A 25,812-nucleotide genomic window follows, 5' to 3' on the forward strand; every position below is an offset into this window, starting at 1 on the left:
GTGCATGTCCTGCCTTTTACTTACATGGCACCCTGTCCTACGGGCAACCTATGACCTACCTTAGTGGTGACATATGTAAGAAAAGGGGAGTTTGTGGCTTGGTAAGAGGTTTTAAATGCCAAGTCGAAGTGACAGTGAACTGTACACACATGCTCTGCAGTGGCAGGCCTGAGACATGTTTGCAGGGCTACCTAAGTGGTTGGCACAATCAGTGCTGCATTTCCCCTAGTAATATTTAATTCTCAGGCCCTGGGTATGTGGTATATCACTTTACAAGGTACTTACAAGTAAATTAATGATGCCAATTGTGGATACAACATTGTTACTATGTTTACCCTGTTTAGGGAAGAAACACATGAACTTTAGCACTGGTTAGCAGTGGTAAAGTGCTCAGAGTCGTTAGGACAAAAAAAGATGCAACAACAAAATAGGAGGTAAAATGCAAAGAAATCCTGGGTAAGACCACCCTAAGGATGCCAGGTCGAACAAGGGCTTTTGTTCCAAGTAGTCATGGTGGTTCCTGAGATTTCTGTGGGTAGGCTGGCAGCAAGGAAACTGGAGTTCAGTTGAGGGTCTCGTCTGCTTTGCTTCAAACTAAGAGGAAACCAATGGCAATACATTTATTAAGGCACTTCCCAGATATCAAATAAAAATACACAACAATATAAACATGAGCATTTAACTTGAATGTAGTAAAACATTTGTAAATGCAAAAATACTCACAGCAGTTAAACAATGATGTATAAAAAGTGCAATACACCAACAATGAACATATGCAGTGAACATATATCTATATATATATATATATATATATATATATATATATATATATATATATATATATATATGCACAGCCAAGCTAGATACTTATGAATAAAAATACATCACTATGGTAATCAAATCCAGTAACATCCTTGCTAACATCAAGCTGAGGAACCCTTGACAGCCAACACAGGAGAAACTTTCCAGATGGGATTTGATTTGGGAACTGTGTTCGCCCCCAAAATAAGTTCCTTCTGCCTCAGTGCCAAGCTTCCCCGCCTTATATTCTTTAAACAAACTCAAGAGGAAGGTTCTGGCAACCTTCCCCTCCCTTGGAGTAAGTTATGAAATTCAAGCTCTGGCTCGGTGCGCATTCCAGAGACAGAGGAGTAGTACTTTTCAGTAAGGAAAACATTGAAAACATTCCCAAGCTGAGACTGTCTTATCACATCTACTGTCCACATCCCCCATGCTATGTTCCTGCACAGTGCAACCCGGTGCTGGTGGGAAGAAGTACAAACATGTTCTATGTGGAAAAGAAGCTCAGTGTGGAAAAACCTTGCACCACCTATGTGACGGCCGGCACCTGAAACTAAGCTAAGCACAAATTGGAGACAGTAATCAAGATAGAGTAGGTGGTTGAATACAGATAGCATTGCACGGTCAAAGTTATTATAGATAGTTTTGATTTCTGAATAATTCTGATGTGTTATAACATAAGCCTTGAGGGGATTTGATGCTGTTGGTGGTGGATGCTGGTACGATGGAGTCCTTGATGATAGCAAAGATCTTTCTGCTGCTGCTTCACTGCATTCTATGCTAGTGCCTTCTTCTTGGTTTCTCTGATTTGTTGGTGGTAATTAGGGGTGGGTGAAACTTGTAGCGTCTCACTCCATGGCAGTCCGTGGAGTTTTGCCAATGTATTGAAAATATGCAGCTTGTGCTGCAATTTAGCACCAGTAATGTGCTGAAAAATCAACACAAACAGGACCATGCATTGTGCAACAGTGAGCACCAACTTAAGTTGATTTTGCAGTCACTTGATTAAACAATCTACTTGAGCTGCAGCAAATTTTATCGGCTGGCAGCCTTCCGGCTGTAACCGCCACTACTGCCCAGGTTAGAAAATCATGCTATGGGATGCCAAATCATACTCGCACTCACCAGCTCAAATTTTCTGAAGCCTCATGGGAGAAAAAGTTTGCCATGTGGCGATTAGCAGAATTTGTCCGGAACCCCTGGTTAAAGATTAACACGAAGTGACCAAAATTCCACCAATTCTGCTGGCAGAATTCTGCCCAACCCTAGTCCTATTGTCTTTGGCACGCTTTGAAGGTAGTCTTTTGGTTTGCTTCTGACTGGTTCTCCATTTCCACTCCGGCTGTTTGCAGTATTGCTTAGATGATGGTTGTTTGTCTGTGTACCAGTTGGCCTACTTATATGTTTTGTTCTGGTAATTATGTTTGCAGGTTGCCAGGGAGTCAACGCTGTCTGTGATCCAATTGTCAAAATAGTTGAGTTTGCTGTTTAGGTTAGGTTACCAGTGGGGATGGGCTGGTTCAGGCACAGGATATGAGACTAGTCTAACTCTGTGATGCTGTTTCAGCTGCAACTGGCCAGACTTCCGGGTGTTAAGTTTTTGTGATGGGGAATGTTGATTTTGAAGTTGACCATGGTGTGGTCCATCCAGAGGAGAGGCGTGGCTGTGGTGACCTTGATGTTATTGAAGGATGCAAAGATGGGGTTGTGGGTGTGTTTTGCAGAGTCTGTGGGTCCGGTGTACTGAACTGAGGGTTCCTAGGCTTTCAAAAAGTGCAGATGAATTGGGGTCAATTTGTTCTTCCAAGTGGAAAATGAGATCACCTAGGAGAACCTAGGCTTTAAAGTCAGTCATGAGGGAGAGGAAAAGAAGTCTTTGATGATGTTGGTGAAGTTTACTTCATAGTCCGGGTGATCAATAGATCAGGGTCCCATTCAGGGTAAAGTTAGCTGAGGTTTTTAGTTTGAAATGCAGGTACTCCATGAAGGCAGTCACGTTCTCTGTGACTGTGGAGTAGTTAATGGTCCCCTTGAAAATAACTGATTCCTTCTTTGGGCTTGTGTTGGTGGTCTGGTAGTGTGATCTTGTACCCTCTTGGGATGGCCATACCAATGGCAGGTGCTGATGCGCAGGAAGAGGATGTTTTGGGCATGTTTGTCTAGTAATTTCAAGATTTCTGTGGCGTGCTTCCTGAGTGAGCTGGTCTTGAGGCTCATGCATGATAGTATGTCTTTTGGAGTGAGCTAGCTACTGGGAGTGGGTGACATGCCTGGCCTATGCTGTATGCTGTAAGTATGTGTTAGCAGTGCTTGTTTGGTGGATGAGTGTTAGACCTGACAGCCTTAGGGTGGTCAACCCTAACTTTTTTGTCTGCCTTCCTCCACTTTTTGGACACTGCTTTTGCTGGTTTTAGGACTCTGTGCACTTTACCACTGCTAACCAGTGCTAAAGTGCATATGCTCTCTCCCTTAAAACATGGTGACTTTGGTTAATACTCAATTGACGTATTTAATCTACTTGTAAGTCCCCAGTAAAGTGTGCTACATGTGCCCAGGGCCTGTAGATTGAATGCTACTTGTGGGCCTGCAGCACTGATTGTGCCACCCACCTAAATAGCCCCTTAACCATGCCTCAGGCCTGCCATTGCAAAGCCTGTGTGTGCAGTTTCACTTCCAGTTGGACTTGGCATTTAAAAGTACTTGCCAAACATTAAACTCCCATTTTTCTACATATAAGTCATCCCTAAGGTAGACCCTAGGTAACCCCTAGGGCAGGGTACTATGTAGATAAAAGGCAGGACGTGAAGCTGTGCAGTTTATATGTCCTTGTAGTATAAAACTCCTACATTTGTTTTTACACTCCTGTGAGGCCTGCTCCTTTCATAGGCTAACATTAGGGCTAGCCTCAAATACTGTTTGAGTGGTAGATTCTGATCTGAAAGGAGTAACAAGGTCATATTTAGTATGGCCAGAATGGTAATACAAAATCCTGCTGACTGGTGAAGTTGGATTTAATATTACTATTTTAGAAATGCCACTTTTAGAAAGTGAGCATTTCTCCACACTTAAATCCTTCTGTGCCTAACAATCCAAGTCTGGCTAGGTTACTTGACAGCTCCCTTGTGAATTTCACTCAGACAACCCCAAACACAGGATGCTCAGTCACACCTACACACATCTTCATATTGAATGGGTCTTCCTGGGCTGGGAGGGTGGAGGGCCTGACACTTACATTTGAAAGGACAGTGGCCTGCCCTCACACAATGGAATGCCAAACCCCCTACTTGGACCCTGGCAGGCAGGATGGAACTGAAAGGGGACCTGGTGCACTTCTAAGCTACTCTTTGAAGTCTCCCCCACTTCAAAGGCACATTTGGGCATTTAAACCGGTCCTCTGACCCTACCAACTCAGACACTTCTGGACAAGATACCACTGGTGAATAAACTCTGAGCCATACCCTGCAACCTGTCAAGAGGAACTTCCTGGCTGCCCAAAGGACTCCCCTGACTGTTTTTTTGCAAAGGACTGCTGCCCTGCTTTTGCCCTGCTGCCTTGCTGCCCTCTGGCTCTGCTGAGAAATGCTCTCCAAGGGCTTGGATAGAGCTTGCCTCCTGTTCCTTGAAGTCTCAGGACCAAAAAGACTTCATCCTGCAAAGAACTCCTTGTGCGGCGAAAATCTGATGCACAGCCTGCCAAAAATGATGTGCAGCCTGCATCGCAGTGAGAAAATCACTGCACACCAAACTGAAACGACGCAGCCCGGCTTCCAGAGAGGAGATCGACGCAGTGCCAGCATTGCGACCAGAAGTTCGATGCACGGCCCACTGGATCAACGCAAAGCCAAGCCGGAACGACGCAGGCCAACTTCCTGCAAGAAGAATCTACGCAGTGCCTGCAGTGCGACAAAAATTTCCACACATTGCCCACCGGATTGACGCAGCTCCTTTGACTTTGTCCCCCACACCCAGGATTTCTCTGCATCGTCCCCGGGACGTTTGAAAACCCCGCAACCCGAAGAGGATCCAAGTCTGTGTGCCAGAAATCGACGTAAAGCCTTTCCTGCGTGGAAAATTATCGACTATCGTCTGTGTGTGCCTGGAGAAACCGAAGCACAACTCCACATTTTCCACGCATTTCCTCCTCTGCGGTCCCTTGCAGAGAATTTGAACGCCAACCAGGTACTTTGTGCTTGCAAGAGACACTTGTTGCTTTTTAAAGTAGAAACGCTGGGCACAGGATAATTTGGATTGTGTGTGAATTACCCTGACTAGAGTGAGGGTCCTTGCTTGGACAGTGGGTAACCTGACTGCCAACCAAAGACCCCATTTCTAACAATGAGTTACTGCATGTGGAGTGGGAGTTGGTTCAAGAAACTGCTTATGTGTAGTGCAGTGCCGTAACAGCAAAGAGATTGGTGTCTAGGGCTGAAAAATTGTAGGAACGCTGCTGAGTATCTCTGGGGAGCAGTTGAACCATGGTTCATCGCACTGAGCGTGGTCCAGGTGCGAACGGGCACAGATGGGCTTGCCTTTGGCATGCCAACAGTACACCCACTGCATGCATCTGCTGCTTGTCCACACGGCAGCTGCCATTAAGTAGGTCCTGGGAGGGTGGAGGAGTACAGAGGGCAGTGGCCAGGTCTTAGCAGGACCCCTCGAAGGGGCAGGTAAGGAGTGAGGGAGGAGGGAAGAGGTACAGGAGAGGGGAGGGGCACAAAAAGGAAAGAGAAGGGAGTCACAAACAGATGGCACACAATTTGACTTAGATGGCACAAAGGTAACAAGACAAGGGAAAAACAGCACAAGGCAAAAGGTGCAAAGAGATTGCACAAAAAGGTGACAGAGGAAGAACAGCACAAGGCAAAAGAGATGGCCCAGAGGTGATCAGAGACAATAGAGCACAAGGCTAAAAGACACAAAGAGATGGCACAAAAGCTTACAGAGATGCCATATGAGAAAGCAAGAGTCAGAGGCACTAGATGTGTGAGAGAGAGAGTGCAGGAGAGAGTGAGAGAATGAGGGAGAGAGCAAGAATGAGAGCAGGAGAGCAAGCCAGATGCCTTGAGGCACAGTACACAGATTCAAAAGGGCCTTGACCAGTTGGATGACTGGTCACAGGTAAGTCCGGGTAGGCTGGGCTTAGACACCATGGGCATGAAGACTTCCTTTAGGAAGCAATTTTGTTTGCTCCGCAATGGGTTGTCATGTGGGCTCTCATAATCCTAATGAGACAGCTGGATTCGGGTGACAGCATCACCAGAATTGTGGGGAACTGATTCCAATTCCACACCATGTGACAACTGTTGGCCTAATCCATTTCTGGGCAATTAGCAGCATCTCATCTCTGCTTAAGAGTAGGGATGATCTGAGGCAAGCGGACGCATGACAAGAATGACTTCTCAGGGAAATTGTGGTGTATCAGATCTCATCCTTTTCTCTCAGTTACATTAGTCTCACACACACATGCAAAGAGAAACAGAGGCAGGAAATGGTTCAATAAGGTTTATTTTATCAGCTGTGTCTTAGATAAAATGGCATGAATTGCAAAAATTAGAATGATGAAATATGCTAGAAACAAAATGGTGACAAGAAAAGTTAAACACAAGAAAAGTCCAACCATAGTGTCACTAAGCGTAACATATGTGGTTCCTACCTAAGCTATGCTAGAGCACAACATGATCAGCCCTAATCTGTCCTTCAGTACTTCCCCTGGGAAGACATCATCTCCCATACCTGAGCAGGGAAGCCCGTTGTCTAAAGGGACACCATCGCCATGTAGGCCAGGGAACTGGGAGTCTCTGCAAACAGCTGTTGCAAAGTCAATTAGGATGTGGTTGTGGTCATCTGGCTGGAATCTCCCTCTAACGTGCATGGGACAGAGACGTTTTTTTGAAAAAACAGCTGATGTTCTGAGAAAATGTCCCCACATGAGGATATATTTCTGTGAATGTTGAAGACGCAGTGTACCACTCTGCTGGCTACCCTATCTCGCTGTAGCCTTGAGGAAAGCACAAAGTGAAAAGAATGTCTTGCTAAGAAACTCAGGGGCATATTTATACTCTGTTTGCGCCGGAATTGCGTCGTTTTTCTTGACGCAATTTCGACGCAAAACTAGCTCCATATTTATACTTTGGCGTTAGACGCGTCTAGCGCCAAAGTCCATGGAGTTTGCGTCATTTTTTAGCGTGAACACCTACTTTGCGTTAATGATATGCAAGGTAGGCGTTCCCGTCTAAAAAATTGACTCCGAGGCATGTGCGCCGTATTTACACTCCCGGGCAAAATTCACGCCCGGGAGTGGGCGGGTCAAAAAAAATGACGTACGGCGCTTTTGCGCCGTTTTTTACCACCTGGAAAAGGCAGGCGTTAAGGGACCTGTGGGCTCTGAAGGAGCCCAGAGGTGCCCTCCCATGCCCCCAGGGACACCCCCTGTCACCCTTGCCCACCCCAGGAGGACACCAAGGCTGGAGGGACCCATCCCAGGGACATTAAGGTAAGTTCAGGTAAGTGTTTTTATTTTTTATTTTTTGTGGCATAGGGGGGCCTGATTTGTGCCCCCCTACATGCCACTATGCCCAATGACCATGCCCAGGGGACAGAAGTCCCCTGGGCATGGCCATTGGGCAAGGGGGCATGACTCCTGTCTTTGCTAAGACAGGAGTCATTTCTATGGGGGTTGGGAGTCGGAACAAATGGCGCAAATCGGGTTGAGGCGAAAAATTCGCCTGACTTGCCCCATTTTTTGGCGCCCAAGCTCCATATCCCCCTACGCCGGCGCTGCCTGGTGTACGTCGTTTTTTTTCACGCACACCAGGCAGCGCCGGCGGCTAACGCCGGCTAACGTCATTGAATAAATACGGCGCCCGCATGGCGCTTCAGAATGGCGTTAGCCAGCGCTAATTTTTTTGACGCAAAACTGCGTTAGCGCAGTTTTGCGTCAAAAAGTACAAATATGGCCCTCAGTGCTTTCCTAGGCGAAAGAACAACTAGATAAACCAAATAAAACAGCACCAGGAATTTGGCCTACGCTGAAATAATAAAAATGAAGCAGAATAAAATGTAACTGGGCTAAAGAACACAAGCGGTGGGCCTAGTTGCTAAAACAACATGCCTAGAGGCATCACTAAAATAGCTGTACAACAGGTTTATTTATTAACCCATAAAATGGTGTAACTTTCTGCAAAGAAATATCTGCCTGAGCCAACTATCTTTGGGTGAAATCCTAGGGGTGTTTGTGCTACTCAACTCCATTATGGCCTGTTTTCATACTTTGCCTGGGTTTTGGCACCATGCAATGGAAAGCAATTTTCTGGTATGCTCATATGAATCGTTTAGCATCAAAGAACCTTAGAGCCTCCGGAGGTAATTTGCTAGGTGGGTATCGTTGGGAGTTATGTGTTACGGCAAGTTTGGCATCTGTTTGAGTAGGGTTATCATATTGATTAGAAGAACATGGAAGACTTTTTGCGTTAATTAAGTATTAAAAGGATCATTTTACTGGAAGGTTTTTAACTTCATACTGTAAAGACGATGACGCAACTTTTGCCTTATTCAAACTGGTCATTTAGTGACATCTGTTCCATAGCTGCCAGATATTTTAAGGTACTGAATGACATGTAACTAAGTAATCACCTATCCTGCTGTCTTTTTTGAGGTCTTGGCATGACAAGTAACATCTGTTGCACATGGACAACTTTGCATAACCCATCCAAGGCTTTTAGAGATCAAATGAATGCCACTGGCTCAGCCTGTATGCTACCTAGGCATATACCTCCTTTAATAAAGTGTTCACCAGGGTTTCAACATGTGTGTTTGTTTCGGCTCCTGACCTTGTACCTCTTAGTACGGCTCATGGCCTCAGTTTGCAAAATGATTAGTATCAGATTACAGAGTACAGAGACAATATATTTTTGAATCCAATAGTAGCTTCATCCTTTCATGACATAATAATCTCCATGGCAGAAGGACCACATTTCGGTTTCGCATTCTCACTTTAATCCATCACTTTGTTTACCTACAAATAAAGTATTCAATTATTCTCACAAAACACACTGATTGTGAAGTACTTTTCTCACAAATCTAATAAATAGTATCTGCAGTTCCCAATGATGACGAGTTGATGTTGAACTTCACTTAAGAAGCTATACCACCCCTTTTTACACTCAGGCTTGCTATAGTGTGATTCAGATATTCGTATGACTGAAAGGTACTAAAAGCCATTCCTTGTTCTGTTGTGAACTTTTCCCTTTTTATTTTAGAAAAAAGTGTGATCATTTAATGTACTTTCTTTTGATAAGAAAAAAAGAAAGAAGGAGCTTTGCTGTGAGAAAGTCATCTGTTAGCCCTGTTCACCCCAATTGTTTCTGACTGATACTGGTGGTAATTGACTCTGACTGTGTTCTGGGTGCTGCTAACCCAGCCCAGAGCCAGTGCTTTGATTAAATAGGTGTATGGCAATCAGGTATAATTATAATTGACAATGACAAACCTCTGTATGTCCCTAGTATATGATAAGGCAAGGTGGATTCAAAGTGGCCCAGTAGATTTCCTGCACAGGAATGTGCACTGCTTGTTGCCTGCTGTCACTTTTAAAGGCAGTCCTGCTTTGCAGACTGCCTTTAAGCGTAAAATATATGCAAATTCAACTTTGGAATTAAAGGTAATTCCAAAGTTGTAATCTCCCTTATTTTAACATATATGTCACCCTAAGGTATTCCCTAGGTGCTCCAGGAGTGGGGTGTCATGTAACTATAAGCAGATACATTATGTTAGAAATGGGGTCTTTGGTTGACAGTCAGGTTACCCCCTGTTCAAGCAAGGACCCTCACTCTAGTCAGGCTAAAAGAGAATCACCCTCAGCTAACCCCTGCTTACCCACTTGGTAGCTTGGCAGAGCAGTAGGCTTGACTTCAGAGTGCTTGGTGTAAGGTATTTGTACCAACACACACAGTAACTTAATCAAAACACCACAAAATGACACAACACCAGTTTAGAAAAGTAGGAAATATTTATCTAAACAAAACAAGATCAAAATGACAAAAATCCGACATACACAAGTCAAGTTATGCATTTTTAAAGATTAAACTCAAAAATAGTGCTTAGAAACACAAAATGCTTTGATGAGGTGTTAACACTGCGTCGTGTCGGAGTCGTTCCCAACAAGCCGACACCAGCGGCGCCGGACACGGAGTCGCATAGACCCCCAAGTACAGTACCTTTGGCGAAGAGTGAAAGCAAGTCGATGCGCAAAGTCGGGGATCGCAGCGGCTGTGTGAAACGTAAAATCTGCGCACTTCGAGCGGCGTCGGTCACGACGTGGTGAGGCGACTTCCACTGAGTCGCGGACTTCATCAGGGCTGCAGTGGCATCGGGCCTGCGAAGGTCATCGCGTTCCAGCGAAGATCCCGGAGTCGGTTGCAGGCAGCGTCACCGGATTCAGCAGCGGCGTCGGTCCAAAGTCGTCTAAAGTCGATTTCCTTGGATTTCCACCAGCTTTCCTTTCAAGGGCCCAGGGACTGGATAGGGCACCACTTGTCAGAGCAGAAGTCTCTCCAGAGACTCCAGGTTCTGGCAGAAAGAAGTCCTTGCTGTCCCTGATACTTCAAACAACAGGAGGAAAGCTCTAAATCAAGCCCTTGAAGATTTCTTCACAAGATGGAAGGCACACAAAGTCCAGTCTTCGCCCTCTTACTCTGGCAGAAGCAGCAACTGCAGGATAGATCCACAAAGCACAGTCATAGGCAAGGCAGCACTTCTACTCAGCTCTTCAGCTCTTCTCCAGGCAGAGGTACCTCTTGATGTCCAGAAGTGATCTAAAGTCTGTGGTTTTGGGTGCCCTTCTTATACCCAATTTCTCCTTTGAAGTAGGCCTACTTCAAAGTAAAGTCTCTTTTGGATGTGAAATCCTGTCTTGCCCAGGCCAGGCCCCGGACACTCACCAGGGGGTCAGAGACTGCATTGTGTGAGGACAGGCACAGCCCTTTGAGGTGTAAGTGACCACTCCTCCCCTCCCTTCCCTCCTAGCACAGATGGCTCATCAGGAAATGCAGACTACACCCCAGCTCCCTTTGTGTCACTGCCTAGTGTGAGGTGCAACCAGCCCAACTGTCAAACTGACCCAGACAGAGAATCCACAAACAGGCAGAGACACAGAAACGGTATAAGCAAGAAAAGGCTCACTTTCTAAAAGTGGCATTTTCAAACATACAATCTTAAAATCAACTTTACTAAAAGATGTATTTTAAACTTTTGTGCTCAGAGACCCCAAACTCCAGATGTCCATCAGCTCCCAAAGGGAATCTACACTTTAATCAGATTTAAAGGTAGCCCCCATGTTAACCTCTGAGAGAGACAGACCTTGCAGCAGTGAAAAACGAATTTAGCAATATTTCACTGTCAGGACACATAAAACACATTACTATGGGCCTCATTCCGAGGCCGGCGGGCGGCGGTCGCCGCCCGCCTTGCGGGAACCGCCATATGGCCGCTCCGCGGTCAAAAGACCGCGGAGGCCATTCTGGCTTTCCCGCTGGGCTGGCGGGCGACCGCCAGAAGGCCACCCGCCAGCCCAGCGGGAAACCCCTTCCCACGAGGAAGCCGGCTCCGAATGGAGCCGGCGGAGTGGGAAGGTGCGACAGGTGCAGTAGCACCCGTCGGGAATTTCAGTGTCTGCTAAGCAGACACTGAAATTCTTTGTGGGGCCCTCTTACGGGGGCCCCTGCAGTGCCCATGCCATTGGCATGGGCACTGCAGGGGCCCCCAGGGGCCCCACGACACCCCATACCGCCATCCTGTTCCTGGCGGGCGAACCGCCAGGAACAGGATGGCGGTATGGGGTGTCGGAATCCCCATGGCGGCGCAGCAAGCTGCGCCGCCATGGAGGATTCCTGAGGGCAGCGGAAAACCGGCGGGAGACCGCCGGTTTTCCCTTTCTGACCGCGGCCAAACCGCAGCGGTCAGAATGCCCTTGAGAGCACCGCCAGCCTGTTGGCGGTGCTGTCGTGGTCGTTGACCCTGGCGGTCAATGACCGCCAGGGTCAGAATGACCCCCTATATGTCCTACCTTGACCATACACTGCACCCTGCCCTTATGGGCTACCTAGGGCCTACCTTAGGGGTGTCTGACATGTAAGAAAAGGGAAGGTTTATGCCTGGAAAGTGGGAACACTTGCCAAGTCGAATTTACAGTTAAAACTGCACACACAGACACTGCAGTGGCAGGTCTGAGACATGATTACAGAGCTACTTATGTGGGTGGCACAGCCAGTGCTGCAGGCCCACTAGTAGCATTTGATTTACAGGCCCTGGAACCTCTAGTGCACTTTACTAGGGACGTACTAGTAAATCAAATATGCCAATCATGGATAAACCAATCAACAATACAATTTACACAGAGAGCATATGCACTTTAGCACTGGTTAGCAGTGGTAAAGTGCTCAGAGTTCAAAAACCAACAGCAACAGGTCAGAAAAAAATAGGAGGCAGAAGGCAAAAAGATTGGGGATGACCCTGCATAAGCAAAAAAGTCTAATACATTATAATAGATGTCTTATATATCCTGGTGAGGGGAAAGCTGTCCATGTCATTTTCCCGGTTGTAGACATCTAGATCTATAAGCTAATATTAGAATATTGTATTTAAGTACACATATTGCTGTGAAGGAGCTAGAAATATTCTAGGACTCAAAAGATTGGTAATGATAAATTCAACAATTTTCCACTGTTGAATTCATCACAACTATTGCAGAAAATAAGTTATAAGACGTTCTTTTCTTTGAGCCAAAATTCAGCCTTTTAGTAGCCTCTCCTGATTGGTCAGCCTTAACCCCTTCTGTGCCCAGGACGTAATGGTTACGTCCTGAGGCACAGTGCTGCTGTGCCCAGGACGTAACCATTACGTCCTGTGCACAGAGCCCAGAGGGAGCGCTAGTGCTCCCTCTGTGGGGTTGCCCCCACCCCCCCAAGTCAGGGATGGAAGGGGAAGCCCTTCCCCTTCCACCCCCGAACCCCGAACCCCCCCTGTGACGTCAGCGCGCAGGCGCGCGCTGATTAGTCACAGGGTCTCCTTCCAGCGCGATCCATGGGGGAGGCCCGGAGGGGCTTCAAAGGGAAGGAAATGTATTTCCTTCCCTTTGAAGTCTCTCACAGGGTTTCAAAAGCCAGATTGCTTGCAATCCGGCTTTTGAAACCCCACTAGACACCAGGGATTTTTTTTATTTTATCTGAAACTGACAAAAGGGAGCGACCCCTTGGACAAGGGTCGCTCACAGGGGGGGGCATTTTATTGGAAAGGCCTTTTCTACCCCCAGGGGGGGGCAGAAACCTCTAGGCACCGGGGATCATTTTTTTTTATTTTTTATTTTAGTTATGTTTTCTTTTCTTTTTAGGTGGAGAGCGACCCCTTAGGCAAGGGTCGCTCCCCTAGGGGGCAAATTATATTTAGGCCATTTCTGCCCCCCTTGGGGGCAGATTGGCCTATTCTGATGAGGCCAATCTGCCCCCAAGGGGGGCAGAAAGCATTAGACAGCAGGGATTTTTTTTTTTTTGCGTGAATTTCACGCAAGGGGAGCGACCCCTTAGGCAAGGGTCACTCCCTGGGGGGGGATTATTTTAGGCCATTTCTGCCCCCCTGGGGGGTAGATCAGCCTATTTTGATTAGGCTGATCTACCCCCAAGGGGGGCAGAAACCACCAGGGATTTTTTTTTTTTTTTTTTTACACATGGGGAGCGACCCCTTGGACAAGGGTCGCTTCCCTGGAGGGGCAAATTGTATTTAGGCCATTTCTGCCTGCTTTGGGGGCAGATCGGCCGATTTTAGGTCAATCTGCCCCCAAGGGGGGCAGAAACCACTAGGCACCAGGGATCTTTTTTTTGCGCCGTCACGCAAGGGTCGCTCCCCGGGGGGTGGGGGGGCAAATTTATTTTCGGCCCTCTCTGCCCCCACTGGGGGCAGATCGGCCTATTGGTATTAGGCCGATCTGCCCCCAGGGGGGGCAGAAACCTCTAGGCGCCTGGGCAAATTTTTTTTTGTGTTTTTTTTTTGTTTGTTTGTTTTTTTAGAGATGGGGAGTGACCCATCAGGCAAGGGTCGCTCCCCTCGGGGGCAAATTGTATTTAGACCATTTCTGCCCCCCTCGGGGGCAGATTGGTCGATTTTAGGTCAATCTGCCCCCAAGGGGGCAGAAACCACTAGGCACCGGGGATTTGTTTTTTGGCGCCAATGTCACGCAGGGGAAGCGACCCCGTAGGCAAGGGTCGCTCCGGGGGAGGGGGGTTGGTTGGGGGGCAAATTTATTTTAGGCCATTTCTACCCCCCTGGGGGCAGAAACCTCTAGGCGCCAGGGCAAATTTATTTATTTTTTTATTTTTTTTTTTTTAGAGATGTGGAGCGACCCATCAGGCAAGGGTCGCTCCCCTGGGGGGCAAATTGTATTTAGACCATTTCTGCCCCCCTTGGGGGCAGATTGGTCGATTTTAGGTCTCCACTAGGCACCGGGGATTTGTTTTTTGGGGCCAATGTCACGCAGGGGGAGCGACCCCGTAGGCAAGGGTCGCTCCGGGGGTGGGGTTGGTTGGGGGGGCAAATTTATTTTAGGCCATTTCTGCCCCCGCTGGGGGCAGATCGGCCTACTATTAGGCCGATGGGGCAGAAACCTCTAGGCGCCAGGGCAAATTTTTTTTGTGTGTTTTTTTGTTGTTTTTTTAGAGATGGGGAGCGACCCATCAGGCAAGGGTCGCTCCCCTGGGGGGCAAATTGTATTTAGACCATTTCTGCCCCCCTTGGGGGCAGATTGGTCGATTTTAGGTCAATCTGCCCCCAAGGGGGCAGAAACCACTAGGCACCGGGGATTTGTTTTTTGGCGCCAATGTCACGCAGGGGGAGCGACCCCGTAGGCAAGGGTCGCTTCTGGGGGGGGGGGTTGTGGGTGCAAATTTATTTTAGGCCATTTCTGCCCCCGCTGGGGGCAGAAACCTCTAGGCGCCAGGGCAAATTTTTTTGTGTGTTTTTTTTTTGTTTGTTTGTTTTTTTAGAGATGGGGAGCGACCCATCAGGCAAGGGTCGCTCCCCTGGGGGGCAAATTGTATTTAGACCATTTCTGCCCCCCTTGGGGGCAGATTGGTCGATTTTAGGTCAATCTGCCCCCAAGGGGGCAGAAACCACTAGGCACCGGGGATTTGTTTTTTGGCGCCAATGTCACGCAGGGGGAGCGACCCCGTAGGCAAGGGTCGCTCCCGGTGGGGGGTGGGTTGGGGGTGCAAATTTATTTTAGGCCATTTCTGCTTCTCCTGGGGGCAGAAACTTCTAGGCGCCAGGGCAAATTATTTTTTTTGTGTTTTTTTGTGTTTGTTTGTTTTTTTAGAGATGGGGAGCGACCCATCATGCAAGGGTCGCTCCCCTGGGGGGCAAATTGTATTTAGACCATTTCTGCCCCCTTGGGGGCAGATTGGTCGATTTTAGGTCAATCTGCCCCCAAGGGGGCAGAAACCACTAGGCACCGGAGATTTGTTTTTTGGCGCCAATGTCACGCAGGGGGAGCGACCCCGTAGGCAAGGATCGCTCCCAGGGGGGGGGTTGGGGGGTTCAAATTTATTTTAGGGCATTTCTCCCCCCCCCTGGGGCCGGCTGAGCTAGAGGCCAAAATCCACAGGTGGGCACTTTGCAAAAAACACCTCTGTTTTCTGTGAAAAAATATGTTGTGTCCACGTTGTGTTTTGGGCCATTTCCTTTCGTGGGCACTAGGCCTACCCACACAAGTGAGGTACCATTTTTATCGAGAGACTTAGGGGAACGCTGAGTGGAATGAAATTTGTGGCTCCTCTCAGATTCCAGAACTTTCTGTCACCGAAATGAGAGGAAAAAGTGTTTTTTGGCCAAATTGTGATGTTTGCAAAGGATTGTGGGTAACATAACCTGGTCAGAGCCCCGAAAGTCACCCCATCTTGGATTCCTCTGGGTTTCTAGTTTTCAAAAATGCGCTGGTTTGCTAGGTTTCCCCAGGTGCCTGCTGAGCTACAGGCCAAAATCCACAGGTTTGCACTGTTTTCTATGAAAAAATGTGATGTGTCCACGTTGTGTTTTGGGCCATTTCCTGTCGCTGGCGCTAGGCCTACCCACACAAGTGAGGTATCATTTTTATTGGGAGACTTGGGGGAACGCTGGGTGGAAGGAAATGTTTGGCTCCTCTCAGATTCCAGAACTTTCTGCCACAGAAATATGAGGAACATGTGTTTTTTTAGCCAAATTTTGAGGTTCGCAAAGGTTTCTGGGTAACAAAACCTGGTCCGAGCCACACAAGCCACCCCATCTTGGATTCCCCTAGGTCTCTAGCTTTCAGAAATGCACAGGTTTGGTAGGTTTCCCTAGGTGCCGGCTGAGCTAGAGGCCAAAATCTACAGGTAGGCACTTTGCAAAAAACACCTCTGTTTTCTTTCAAAAATGTGGATGTCTCCACGTTGCGCTTTGGGGCGTTTCCTGTCGCGGCCGCTAGGCCTACCCACACAAGTGAGGTATCATTTTTATCAGGAGACTTGGGGGAACGCTGGATGGAAGGAAATTTGTGGCTCCTCTCAGATTCCAGAACTTTCTTTCACAGAAATGTGAGAAAGATGTGTTTTTTTAGTCAAATTGTGAGGTTTGCAAAGGATTCTGGGTAACAGAACCTGGTCCGAGCCACACAAGTCACCCCATTTTGGATTCCCCTAGGTCTCTAGTTTTCAGAAATGCACAGGTTTGGTAGGTTTCCCTAGGTGCCGGCTGAGCTAGAGGCCAAAATCTACAGGTAGGCACTTTGTAAAAAACACCTCTGTTTTCTTTCAAAAATTTGGATGTGTCCACGTTGCGCTTTGGGGCGTTTCCTGTCGCGAGCGCTAGGCCTACCCACACAAGTGAGGTATCATTTTTATCGGGAGACTTGGGGGAACGCTGGATGGAAGGAAATTTGTGGCTCCTCTCAGATTCCAGAACTTTCTGCCACAGAAATGTGAGGAACATGTGTTTTTTTAGCCAAATTTTGAGGTTTGCAAAGGATTCTGGGTAACAGAACCTGGTCCGAGCCACACAAGTCACCCCATCTTGGATTCCCCTAGGTCTCTAGTTTTCAGAAATGCACAGGTTTGGTAGGTTTCCCTAGGTGCCGGCTGAGCTAGAGGTCAAAATCTACAGGTAGGCACTTTGCAAAAAACACCTCTGTTTTCTCTCAAAAATTTGGATGTGTCCACGTTGCGCTTTGGGGCGTTTCCTGTCGCGGGCGCTAGGCCTACCCACACAAGTGAGGTATCATTTTTATCAGGAGACTTGGGGGAACGCTGGGTGGAAGGAAATTTGTGGCTCCTCTCAGATTCCAGAACTTTCTGCCACAGAAATGTGAGAAAGATGTGTTTTTTTAGCCAAAATTTGAGGTTTGCAAAGGATTCTGGGTAACAGAACCTGGTCCGAGCCACACAAGTCACCCCATCTTGGATTCCCCTAGGTCTCTAGTCTGCAGAAATGCACAGGTTTGGTAGGTTTCCCTAGGTGCCGGCTGAGCTAGAGGCCAAAATCTACAGGTAGGCACTTTGCTAAAAACAGCTCTGTTTTCTGTGATGTGTCCACGTTGTGTTTTGGGGCATATCCTGTCGCAGGCGCTAGGCCTACCCACACAAGTGAGGTACCATTTTTATCGGGAGACTTGGGGGAGCGCTGGGTGGAAGGAAATTTGTGGCTCCTCTCAGATTCCAGAACTTTCTGTCACCGAAATGTGAGGAAAATGTGTTTTTTTAACCAAAATTTGAGGTTTGCAAAGGATTCTGGGTAACAGAACCTGGTCAGAGCCCCACAAGTCACCCCATCTTAGATTCCACTAGGTCTCTAGTTTTCAGAAATGTACAGGTTTGGTAGGTTTCCCTAGGTGCCGGCTGAGCTAGAGGCCAAAATCTACAGGTAGGCACTTTGCTAAAAACAGCTCTGTTTTCCGTGATGTGTCCACGTTGTGTTTTGGGGCATATCCTGTCGCGGGCGCTAGGCCTACCCACACAAGTGAGGTATCATTTTTATCGGGAGACTTGGGGGAACATAGAATAGCAAAACAAGTGATATTGCCCCTTGTCTTTCTCTACATTTTTCCCTTCCAAATGTAAGACAGTGTGTAAAATAGACGTCTATTTGAGAAATGACCTGTAATTCACATGTTAGTATGGGCACCCCGGAATTCAGAGATGTGCAAATAACCACTGCTTCTCAACACCTTATCTTGTGCCCATTTTGGAAATACAAAGGTTTTCTTGATAGCTATTTTTTACTCTATATATTTCAGCAAATGAATTGCTGTATACCCGGCATAGAATGAAAACCCACTGCAGGGTGCAGGTCATTTATTGGCTCTGGGTACCTAGAGTTCTTGATGAACCTACAAGCCCTATATATCCCCGCAACCAGAAGCGTCCAGCAGACGTAACGGTATATTGCTTTCGAAAATCTGACATTGCAGGAAAAAGTTACAGAGTAAATCGTAGAGAAAAATGTATGTTTTTTTCACCTCAATTTCAATATTTTTCTTTTTCAGTTGTTATTTTCTGTAGGAAACCCTTGTAGGATTTACACAAATTACCCCTTGCTGAATTCAGAATTTTGTCTACTTTTCAGAACTGTTGCGGTTTCTGGGATCCAGCATTGGTTTCATGCCCATTTCTGTCACTGACTGGAAGGAGGCTGAAAGCACAAAAAATCGTAAAAATGGGGTATGCCCCAGTAAAATGCCAAAATTGTGTTGTAAAATTGGGTTTTCTGATTCAAGTCTGCCTGCTCCTGAAAGCTGGGAAGCTGGTGGTTTTAGCACCGCAAACCCTTTGTTGATACCCTTTTCAGGGAAAAAACCACAAGCCTTCTTCTGCAGCCCCTTTTTCCAATTTTTCTGAAAAAAACCGAAATATTCACTGTATTTTGGCTAATTTCTTGGCCTCCTTCTGGGGAACCCACAAAGTCTGGGTACCTCTAGAATCCCTAGGATGTTGGAAAAAAAGGACGCAAATTTGGCGTGTGTAGCTTATGTGAACAAAAAGTTATGAGTGCCTAAGCGCGAACTGCTCCAAATAGCCAAAAAAAGGCTCGGCACAGGAGGGGGGAAAGGCCTGGCAGCGAAGGGGTTAACAGGCTTGGCCAAGCTGCTTTGATGAGGTGATAGGTGGCCTTCATAGAGCAGACATTATCCGATATGGGAAGCTCTGCAGCTTCAGAGCACAGGCCAGAAAGGGAGCTGGGTAAATCAAACTAGACTTCAAAGACAGCAGGACAGAAAGGAATACCAGTCAGGTCAAGCCCCTCTTCCTGTACCGCACAGCCATATGGCAGGCCAAGGAAAGGAATTTTCAGATGGTCTGGAGGGGGAGTGTTAATGGAAATGAGCCACCCCAGGTGGTTTAGCCAGTTCTTACTCTGCTTGAGAGGAATCCTCCATCTTGGATTTGTAAAGTGCCATGCTTTGTGGGAGAAGAATATCCCACACTTTGGAGGAAGCTGTCATGCTTTTGGGTGGAACCCTGCTTTTCACTGCACATGGTTGCCTCCGTCCTTGTCCCCAATTGAATCCAGACCATTGAATAAAAATGTGAGAGCTGCATAGCAACTTAGATCTGCTGCCTGAAACCACAAGGAGAAGGACTGTCCTGCTGGAACCCTGGTCTGTACCCCAAAGAGCTGCTCTCTGAAGGATTGCTACAGCTACACACTAGAGACTACAGCCCTGAGGACTTTGCATACTTCCAAAAGGATTAAAAGGAGGAAAAGGATTTCCTTTAAGCAACAGATTAACAGAGTTTCCCTGCACCTACTCCCACAAGAAGTCCCCAGCCTGGAGTGTGCCGAGTGGACTTTTAAGGATTTGGCGAGGTGCATTGTGGGAATCTTCCAAACTTCCAAGGACTATCTTGGAGCCTCTAAACCCCTTGGATTTGTGTTTTGGACAATTTGAACCGTTGAGGGGAACTTCAGGAAGAAGTTCCAGAAGTTTGGAAATTTTGGATCAACTTTTGGAAAAAGCTCCATAAGTGGACCAACCCGACATCACGAGTCAAGCATTCTACCTTCAACCTCACCCTCACCCTCAGGTTCATCCTGATGAAAGCTCCAGAGCTCCAGACTTTCCTGATTTGACCGGGCCCTTGCGTAAAATCAATCCAAGGATGTTGCATTGAAATCTGGTTGCTGGAGAGGACTGCACGACGTTGGGAGAACATTCTGCAGAAAAGTTACTAATCTGTAGGTAAATTTTGACTGAGGCCGCCTGATCAGTGCATACGAGCTGGGCTCCATCACGGTGAGTTCCAAATTATGACTTGGTCCCATTGTAGTGCAACCAGATGTCCCCGGTTGGTGCTATTGGTTTTTAGGCAGTAGAAAGCACAATTTTTATTAAACCTTTTAAAAATTCATGTCTCTGTTTCCCTATATTGGGTTTTTGTTGTTTTACTGACATTTTTAAGATAAAAATATTTCCTATTTTTATAGATTAGTGTGAGATTTTTATTGTGTGTTGTGTCTTACTTATTTACTGTATTGGTGTAATTAAATGCTTTACATTCCTGTCTCCTAAGTTAAGCCTGCCTGCTCGCAGCCAGCTACCAAGGGTTGACCCAGGGGCTAATGTATTGAGACCTTGACTGGACCTTATGTTGGGGTGGTGGCACTGTTGCCAGTGGTAGGTGCAAGCTTTACCCTACTGATAATCCTTCCTCCAACATTTGCTGATCAGAAATGTGTTTTCAGACACTTTTTCAGTAGCATACGTAAGAGGGTGTGGGGTCAGGACATATCTCAGGCAGTTGGATTCTGTGTCAGCCTGTTTCATGAGGGCAGCACAGACCCTATGCTCTGCTCTAGCCAATTTTTTGCTGGTCTTCAAGGTACCTGTTCTTTTTTTCATTCACTAATAGTATTGTCGTATTTGCATACAATTTTCAGAAGATGAGGATGGGGCATATTTTTTCAGATTTAGATTTTTAGTTTGTGTGTCACTTAATAATAAGGAATCTATTTTCTGAGTGGGGGTTGCCGTCTAATAGATCAGCTCACTAAAATCTGGAAGCTTTTGAAAAATTATAGTATTGTTGAATGAGCAAATGTGCGAAATCCTGGTGCACGAGGTTTTGTGTGTCTGTTTCTTTATATGTACTTGACCGTGCATGTGTGGCTGCGTGCACATGCTTGTGTTGTATGCATGCATGTATGTGTGCTGTGTGTGAGAGAAAGAGTGAGGGAGAGAGTTACAGTAAGAAGTGTATGAACTGGTCCCCAAAGACATTTTTGCTAAAATGAGGTTCTATAATGCATCTAAATGACATAATCCTAAAGCTACAAATGCATCCATCAAATATCTGATATTGTGCATGATCTATGATAGTGAGAAACAACCAGGAAAGTTGCTTATGATAGTAGGTTTTAAAACATAATCTACTAGGGAGTTCATCTCATAATCTCATTTTTTTTCTTCATTAATCTTAAAAATTCATGCCCCTACCACTCAAAAAACCTTTTTACATTTTGTCGCAAAAGAAAGCCTGGATACACTACAGTAAAGTGTTTAAGGGACAGCCAAATCTTTTATACAAGGAAGAAGTCACATCCATTATAAATATAATCTCAGGAAAATTAACGGCCATCAACAATAAATTGTTATAAAAAAAAAAGCAAACCATCAAAATACCATAATAAAATATTGTGGCTGGAAGTCGACTGACATCACAAATAATTGTCTGCCATTAGAAAGAGTGCCCTGTATCAGTTCTGTACAATATGCAAATGTCCTACTGAATAACATAGGCTTGCCATTTTTCAACAACTTTTCCAACAACATCATTAGCAGACAAAGGGCCTCATTACAAGTTTGGCGGTCGTGAAACCACTGGCATGATGGTGATCGGGCTTTCAACCAGCCATGGAGGTGCTGAACTCAGTGTCACCTGGCTGATTACAACCCCTCTTTCAACCAGCCTTTTCATGGTGGGGAGCCCGCCATAAAAAGGCTGGTGGAAAGGGAGTGCTGAGGGCCACAGTGGACCCCTGCACTGCCCACGACATAGTGCAGGGGTCCACTGGGGCCCTCCTGCCCAGCACCATCGAAGTGTGCACTGTCTGCTTTGCAGACAATGCGCATTCAGAGGGTGCTGGAGTGTTAGAGCCGAGGCCAATATCCTCACACTGTTCCCGACGGTCTACCTGGTAGGAACACATATTACAATGTTCCCGCCGGTCAGGAATATTGTAATACGCTCAGGAGACGTGTCACTGATATGGCTGGTGGCGTCCTCCCTGTGAGTTTGGTGGTCCCTCCTGTCCCAAGGTGGGATCGCCAAACATGTAATGAGGCGCAAAGCTTGATGTCAACAAATCTGAATATGATGATCAATCAAATTACACACACCAAAATAAAATTATATATATTGCATTGACATAGCCCTTACACAGGTGAGCCCTCACTGAGCAAAACCATTTGACAATATTGATCTATTCCAGTGCCAGTGCAAAGAAATAGCCAATATTGATGCCACCGGCCTTGTGAAAAGAGCGTGTGCACAGGAAGGTAGAGCTTCCATTTACCCCATTCACTCAATAAAGTGAAATGTAAGTTATTTTTATTGTATTATGCAATTTGGCGTGCCATACCTACTCTTTAGTTTGTGCTATCCCGTATTCATTCTTAATGAAATTGGTCATTTATGGCCTTATTGACAAATATGTTTTGAAAAAGTTTATCTTATTTTCATTAACTGTTAATTAACAAAGAATTACTACTTTCTTTTATCACAGATCCTATAAGTATATTGTATTCATACATTCCTGATTTTGAATTCACAAAGGTTACCTAATTAATGTGAAGGGACCTTTCTTTGTAAATGTGTGCAATTTAAGTGCACTTGGTTACTCTGTCAAAATAGGAGGACCAGGAGATGGGTTTTACCCTGGCGCTAATTTAATAGTATATGGATTTAGTTCAATGGGTTCATGTACAGAGCTCATCGTAGCATAGTACAATGTAATGCAACATACCATATTACAACCAGAAATGTATATTGATGGTCCAGATGAAAAAAGTTTAAAGAAACACAGTAGATAACCTAAGAGAACACTGGTGTAAAATAAAGTACTCTATTGGTTTGCATTGCGAGAATGTTAATTTAAAAGGTGGTATTTTAAAGAACAGTAATACATTAGTGAGATTTAGCCTTGCACAGCACATACAGGCAAAGCGAATGATCTTGCTTCATTAGTTTATCCCATCATAGTACAGCACTGCAATGTCTGAGGGGTCTCATTTTAAATAGTTATTATACTTAGAAATGGAAATAGAAACAGGAGGGCTTATTTACAAGCCACTGGTGCAATCAGTTTCGGTGATGCACTGATGGTGCATAGTGCAGGCCCATATCTTTAAGACCACACAAAGCCACTTTGCGTGGCTTTTTATGGCCTTGTGGTTATGGTGTAAGACAACACAGAGCAAGTCACTGTGACTTACACTGCATCAGGGAGGTGTTCCATGGGCATTGTGGTGGGTTTTCCCATGCAACACCCATGAGTTTTGGAGCATTCACAGATTCACAAGGCATTGTAAATTGGGGAATGTGTCAAAATCTTACGCTTCCCAGGGGAGGTGCAACAAGTGGAAATAGCTTTATTTCTCCGCTTTTTCCCCCTTTCCATGTGTGCTGCATTTTGCCTCCATGGATTCCTTTTGTGCAGGAAGGTGTCCCCAGTTATGCTTAGTTATGGCTTACTATAAGAATATAAAGCAAAAGCTGCACACCAAATAACTGCTCAGAGGGTGGGTACCACTATTGTCCATTATCTTTCTGATGTGTCTCCAAGTCCTAGAGCACTGCAGCATCAGCCACTGGTGGCATGGTGTAACAGAGTTGGGAGCATGGCAAAGTGTTAGAGTAGGATGCTGGTTGAGTTTGAACACTTTGGTACAGATTTATCAAAGCTTTGCGTTGCCACAAAGTCATACAAAGCGGTGCAAAGTCTTGATAAAGTATTTACTTTTCAACACTAAATCCTGTCCTAGAAAGTTACTTTAAAATAGTGCACATATCACTTGCATTGCTTAGCATCAAGGGGGTGTCACATAGGGGGTGCCTGAGCGTTCTAATGCTATGGGTAATGGTAAGAGACAAGGATATGCATCTGGTTTAAGATGCAGGGAACGACTGAAGGTTCTTCTATTTTGTTGTGTGAGGTGAAACAGGAGAGGTGGGGACAGTACAAGGAAAAGACAGAAGATGGCGTTGGAACCTGATTGGGCTTGGTTCTTAGAAACCAGAACCCTTTATCCTGCTGTAGCCGATCTTGCATTGTCTTTTGGCACTTGCCTCGAACATTAAATACATGTCTTGTCTTTCTTGCAGATAATGTTGGCATGATGGAAAGATGCACAGGAACTCTAGCACCATTAAGTATCTTACACTGCAGTATTCCTGAATCATTGAAGGTGGGGCATTAGACCAAGGCCATAGTGAATCTGGTATGCTATAATTCAATTCAGTTTTTGGAATCAATCTGTATATTTAGAGTGTTGATCCACAATACTGAATGTAGACTGTAACACTCATTGCTTAGATTATTTCTGACATCATTTCTGTATTTAGAATTCCAGGTAAAACATTGACTAACTTGTGAATGACCCTCCCCTACAAATTAGCACATTCGCAGTGCAGGCAAGTGTGTCCCTGGGGGTCTAATGAAGGAGTACAGGAGCAGCAGGAGGCTAGAGTGATATAACGTACTTTCCCAGAGGGTTGTTATTTCACTTCTCCCCTAAGTGGATATATAGTAAGCTCGTGAGAGGCCGTGGGGGTGCAAACATGCATCTGTGTGCATGATTTTGGATGTATTTGTAGGTCACATGGTCTGGGTACAAGCAGGCCCTTTCCTCAATTAATTAATTTATGATTTGTCTCTCAATTTCAACGGCTGATCATGACAACATCGCTTTGTTATTTTTTGGCTCCCACAGATGTACACCGGATTCACAATCTAGTTATCTACCGTTAAGGCATTACAAACATAGGCAGTAACAGTTGCTTTCCACTATTGCTGTCAAGATGGAAACACTTGTATCCCCTATATTGCTTTGCCTTGGATGGGTCTTCAACGATCCAAGTGAATCAGTGGACTGGTGTTAGGCGTCTTCCCTGTCTCCAAAACCTGAGGGAGGTGGGAGAATTTTAGTGGCACTGTTCTTCAATCTATTGCCACATTCCCTGCTCTCCGTGGATCTCTGCTGACCAGCAGTGTCAGGAAAACATGTTATGGTGACTACCAGCCCACAGTGCTCATGTCAGCGAGTCCCAAACTCTCCACTCTCATTGTGAAAGCAGAGACCGCAGCTTTAGACAGGTAGAGGGAATTGATATGCAAAGGATTGTGTGGATTGGTGGCAGGATTTCAAATAAGGACATTTGCATACTGAAGGTGGTTAAGAAGGGTGATGGGTCATCCGTAGGGGCTTATTTCGTATATGGGAGGGTGTTAGAAATGGGGTTTTTGGTTGGCAGTCAGGTTACCCTCTGTCCAAGCAAGAACCCTCACTATAGTCACACACAATCCAAAATTATCCTGTGCCTACCCTCTGGTAGCTTGGCACGAGCAGTCAGGCTTAACTTAGAAGGCAATGTGTAAAGTATTTGTGCAATAAATCATACAATAACATAATATAGCACCACAAAAATACACCACACAGTGTTTAGAAAAATCTATAATATTTATCTGGGTATTTGCAGGTCAAAACGATCAAAGATGCAATATGAATTTGTAAAGATATCACTAAAAAGTGATATGAAGTGTCTTAAGTCTTTAAAAAGCAAACAAAGGGGGTCATTCTGACCCTGGCGGTCCATGACCGCCATGGCGGAGGGCATCGGAAGCACCGCCAACAGGCTGGCGGTGCTTCCTGGGCTATTCTGACCGCGGCGGTAAAGCTGCGGTCAGAAAAGGGGAACCGGCGGTTTCCCGCCGGTTTTCCCCTGGCCCAGGGAATCCGCC

The sequence above is a fragment of the Pleurodeles waltl genome, chromosome 2_2 (assembly GCF_031143425.1).
Source record: "Pleurodeles waltl isolate 20211129_DDA chromosome 2_2, aPleWal1.hap1.20221129, whole genome shotgun sequence".
Classification (NCBI taxonomy): Eukaryota; Metazoa; Chordata; class Amphibia; order Caudata; family Salamandridae; genus Pleurodeles; species Pleurodeles waltl.